Below are 5,816 nucleotides of genomic sequence, written 5' to 3' on the forward strand. Positions count from 1 at the left end.
GGGCGGGCCTGCGCTCTCATGCCTCCCCGCCCCCCCCTCCGGCCTCAGTACAGAATTAGGGCTGCGCTCCCCCTCCCGAAGCCCTTCTCAGCCCCGGGTGGGCTCCCGGGTACTGGTCCTCAGCGCGACCGGGGTCTGTCCTCGGCCAAACGCCGTGCTGTGATCCCTGGTGCCACCCCCGAGTCAGCCGCCTCCCCGCCGCCGGGCCCGTGTCTGGCCTGTGCGCCACAGCCGTCAGCGCTTTACGTGGTGGGGCCAAATAATAACAGCGTAGAAGCCAAAGGAAGAAACACAGGTTAAATCTAAGTCCAATTTGCGAAATAATGTTTGTGAAATAAAAACGAGAACGACACCACTGTGAAAAAGGATGAAATTGGTTGATAATTAGTGATAGCAGTGAGTATGCGGATGAGGTTTGAAACTTGTTGGTACACTGCAAAGTTCATTAACGCGAGGAGAAAGAGACTTGAAAGGTTTCCCAAAGTTAGCTTGGGATGAAAACAAGGCAAACCTGCCCGGTAACTTTTCTGTGGGCATGCCAGAATTACTCCCAAGGCACTCGACTACAAATGAAGAAGTTAACACCAGTTACGAGAAGGACTCCATGGCTCCCACTTCTCCACATCAGAGGCTTTGTCAACAAAGCACAGAAAGAAGCGAAGCTCTGCAACTTTTCAAAACCCCTCCCTTCATTTCGAGGCAGCTGCCTATGAAATAAAGACTTTTAAGCGTGACAGAAGATAATTTTGAAGTAACATTCATGTAGTCAACATTTGTTCAGTGGAAGGTAGACCAAAAACCTTCAAGTTCACAAACACTGCTACAGATGAGTCACCTCATGAACATAAGTAACCTCAGGTGCTTGTTTTCATGGACTTGAAACAGCAGCAGGCTAGAATATTTATTTAAGTATTTAGTGAGAGGCAGAGTAATAGGAAAAACTGAATTAAAAGATCTTTTATACACAACAGGAGTAGTTTTTAATGTTGAAAATTCAAGTGAATAATCTTGGTGTAAGAGTTGATAATTTCCCTACTGAATTTAAGACTATTTCTGGCTCATTGGCACCTGTTCATCTTTGAGGCATGTTCTATCATTTTTCATTCACCATCTGGAGTAAGTTTCTAACAGGATATGAACACTGTCCAGACTGTGGATTCTTTTGCAACAGAAACTTACATATATTTTTGTGGTGTTGTGAAAGAAATACTCAGTTATCACTCAGAGCTGCTTCTTCAGATGTTGTCTAAACTAAGGACCATAATCTGCGAAGAGTTACAGATACTTGGTTTTAGCTGAAGACAGTAGGCCTACTCCAGAGGTTAACGTTAACACTTGGGTATTTACAATGTATTGGCTCCAGGCAATTAGAGCCAGAGTGCCTCAGACAAGGGTGTACAGGCTTTATTTTATTTTCTACTATATTTACTCTTTGTAATGAAGACTGGGAACACCCAAATTTTCTCAGAACTAGAGATCCCCAAAACATTAGTACTAATGTAGCCAGACTGACTGTGGTATACCTCGTCTTCCTTCTCACTTCCCAAATTTTCATTAAACCTCCATCTGAGATATGGATTTGAAATCTAAAAATCAGGGGCTCAGTAGCCCGGCTGCTTTGTAACAACAGGACACCTTTCGAAGGATAAAACTTATATGACATTGCTTAGATGCTCCTGCCAAAATCTAAGTAACTGAATTTTTCAACCAGAACAAGATCAACTCTACTTAGACTGGTGCCTAAAAAAGTAGCTGCTTGTTTAGGTGTAACCAACTCTTATAAATATATTCATTCAGATACACCCTTAACTGCAATAAATTGCTTTATTTAATTTATTGCTTACTTTTTGTTTTGTAAACTGTAACACACCGATACTGGAATTTCTGGTGGAGAAACAAGATTCCTGTAGGAATCGTACAACCATGGGACCATGATGAATCGTAACACGCAAACAGCCCTGGCTGATACCTGTGGGACAGTACAACCGTGGGACCATGATGAATCGTAACACGCAAGCTGGTGTGAAGGGGGAGCAGGTCTGTGGAGCTCTAAAGGATCCTTCAGCTTCCTTCACAGATCCTCCACCTGCGTTAAGTAGCACTTGTGCTGATTTAGCATGCCAGATTATTGCACTGGTTTATCCACAGACCTTGCATGCTGGCTTAAAGCCACAGATTCTGCTGCTGTTGGAGTTTACATAAGCAAGAAAAGCAAAAGAGAGTACCGCTCTCAACGCCTGGTGTGAGAGGCGATTCTAGTCATGAAATCTGTAACAGCCATTGCATGAATAATATTGGCTTTGACTCCTCTTTCTGCTCTGAGACTTTTGTTAAATGTGGCTTCGTACGTCCCTCTTACAGTGTTTGAGATTATATGAAACCAAAACATTTTTCTGCAGTGGCTTGGTACACGTTAAACATTAAAAGTAGATTAGAAAATGAAAAAGAAAGGAACCCGACGTTAGACTTCTTTTTACATTTAGAAACGGAAACAAATAGCCACGTGTTTGAAAGTAATGTCTACAGCACTTACTGTCATTGGCCCGAATACTATGTTTTAAGTCCTCTTTCCTAGATGTTGCCTTTTGGTTTTACTAGGTTCTGCAATAAAAAAAAAAAAAAATCACAACACTTTTAACGGGCAAAAGGTGGGATTTTTTTTTAATTTAAATGTCCATCTAGATGTTTACAATATTATGAATTTAGAATTCACATACTTAAAATGCCATCCTGAATCAGTAAGAAGAGTATTAGGCATATTTAATACATGCAAAACATACATTTCATAAACAATTTTTACTTATAAAAGAACACATTCCTCATTCACACAATAATATTTATAAGCTTGATAATTAAAAAACGGCAAGTAACAGTTGCTCGAGACAAATAAACCTGAAAGCTTTTCCCCAAACTTTCCCATACAGATACATATTTGAAATAAGAAAAATCTGAGAAGTTTAAATAATAAAATAAAGTTAGAAAGATAAACTACCCAATATTTAGCAGAGTTTCTTCTTACCTTTTGCCTAGATCTATAGGATGCAAAGCACAACCAGCGCAGAGTGCAGAAGTAAAAATAAATATGATTTAATTGGAGACGGGAATGTGAGATGATTAAAGGCAGCATGACAAACTGAAGGTAATAGCATGTTACTGTACATAGCATGCTAATCACTCTTTTGCATTCATTCTTTTCCTAGGAATACATTAGAATTTAGTAGATTTGCCATAACACAGCAGGAAATATCCAAATTTTCATGTAGGTCTTAGAAGCAGACTTTCTGTTCTGCTTTGCTTTTCTGCCTCTTGTATGCCTGAGATAGCACTCTCCATTTCTCTTCACTGCTTGAAACATTATTCATGTTTGTGAGGGCTCTGTTTTCGTTATGCTATTCTTTTTTCTTAGTGGTATAACATTAATGGGAAATGCTGATCTGACCATGGAATAATCCATTTCACCTCCCTCAGTAGTCCTTTTTACAGGATAAGAAATATTTTTTATAGTAGAGGCAAGAAGAAGGATAAAGGGGGCTGGCCATTGGTTTTTAAAAGCTGAACAGATGACATTATTACAATTCTGTTTGTAGACAAATACTGTTTGTCTTATGGCTAATATGCCAATGAAGCAAAAGAACCCCTTTGATGATCTTAATATTTACTTTCTTTTACTTAGTTATTACAGGAGAAAACACCATACTTGGGCATGAACTTTTATGCTCTTTCCTTGTTACGCTTCACAAGAATTTTTATACATACATATATTTATTTACGGGAATATTGCTGCTTTTTATCAGTTGCCTTTATAGGTTTTGTGCTTGATAGAATCTATTATGAATAATATAGCTTGAATCTTAAATAATAATATAAGCACTTTTTAAAAATTCTTCTTTGTTAAACACGTCTTTCCAATAACCAAAAACTGATTGAAGACAAAATACTATTAAATACATGAGATTAAAAATCTGGAAACATTTTTAACATTCTTCTAAGTATAGAAAAAGAGTAGATTTAGATTAGATATTAGGAAGAAATTCTTTACTGTGAGGGTGGTGAGGCACTGGAACAGGTTTCCCAGGGAAGCTGTTGATGCCCCATCCCTGGAGGTGTCCAAGGCCAGGCTGGATGGGGCTTTGAGCAACCTGGTCTAGTGGGAGGTGTCCCTGCCCATGGCAGCGGGGTTGGAACTAGATGATCTTTAAGGTCCCCTCCAGCCCAAAGCATTCTATGAATTCTATTAATGACTGTAAAATTTTATGCTGATAGCATCATTAGATAGTCTACAGAAAACAGAAGGAAAAGCTTAATACTGCAGGTAAATACTTGTCTCAAGCAGAGCACCCAAAATTAGCAGTCACCTGTGAAAATGCCAACCAAATTGCAAACAATCATTTTCATACCACAGAAGTTGCTACACAGACGAATTCATAACATTTCTGGGGCACTCAAAATGTTCATGATTAATACTGTAGAAAAACCATTCATAGCAGGATTTGGGTTGTGGACTATATAGCAACAAATGATGAAGAGTAAACTAAACATCCAACTGCTTCACTGAAAAGAATAGAACACAGAATGATGCTTTAAATATTAAATCTATTAAATATGTGTGTATAGGCTTTAGCTTTGTGTTGATTCAGTATTCTCAAGCATAGTGACACCAATTAAATTTATTCATAATATTCTAAAGTGTTTTGACCTTTTCAGAGCATCCGAAGTATTACTTTAAGCTTTCGAGATTGATTTGGTATTTAACTGGGCATGCCAAATTTATTTAAAAAAAAAAGTCATTTTTATTTCAAATTAAACATTTTGTACACTTTGCACGCTCTGCCAAACTGAACTTATACCAAATAGAACTATCATCTTCCTTCCCCATCTGTAGCTTCAGAACAAGGACTGTGTTTTTCATAAAGCTTGTGAACACATTTGAGTACTACTGGAAACAACTGTTAGAAGGTGTGGTATAGAGAAATGCTTCATGAATCTGTATCAATTTATTATCACAGTTCAGCAAACTTCTGCAAGCACCTGACTCTAAATGTATTAGTCCTATTGGTTTATGATAAAATGCTTTGCTGAATCAGTCCTGTTCCGTGTCTTGATCACTGATGGTCTGTGAACCTTAACAAAGGATTTTGAGTATAACAAATACTCCCAAACTGACAATGACATTATGATTTTTTTAATTGTTTGAAAACTTACACTTGATGAGTAGCGATCTGTTTATTTCAGTTCCTTTGGTTAGATTAAATCAAGTCTATACTGTTTTCTCTTTGAGATTGTGGGATGCTTTCAGAGATGGAAGTTCATCCCTTCTGTTCTCCCATTTCCTCAGTTGGACACACTTTATGATAGCACGATATGTCCAGAGACTGCCTTATATTGCAGGATAGCTTTCTGATGCAGCAGGATTGTCTTTTTTCTAGTGGTGGAAACATTTATTACACACTATCTACTTTTTTTACTATGCATTTACTCTGTATTTATCTACTTTAGCAAGTAATGTAGTGAAACATGAAAGGATTAATATATTGAAAGTCATGTGTGTTCAGGCTTCTGATATCTCCAGGATGTTTGATCTGGGGAGTTTATTTTGGATGAGAGAGAATTTGGCCCAATGCTGCACATCTCTATTACACCTGTAGTTTGAAAGTATCTGAAAGGAAGATAGCCTACAAGCCTTTCTGTGGGTCCCTCTGGAAACACCAACCTCTTCATTCACAAGTGGTGTGCCTCAGGGCTCAGTGTTGGGACCATTTCTGTTTAACGTCTTTATTGATGATCTCAATAAGGACATAGGGTGTATCATCAGCAAG

The sequence above is a fragment of the Charadrius vociferus genome, unplaced genomic scaffold, assembly GCF_000708025.1.
Source record: "Charadrius vociferus isolate BGI_N301 unplaced genomic scaffold, ASM70802v2 scaffold125, whole genome shotgun sequence".
In the NCBI taxonomy this organism is placed as follows: domain Eukaryota; kingdom Metazoa; phylum Chordata; class Aves; order Charadriiformes; family Charadriidae; genus Charadrius; species Charadrius vociferus.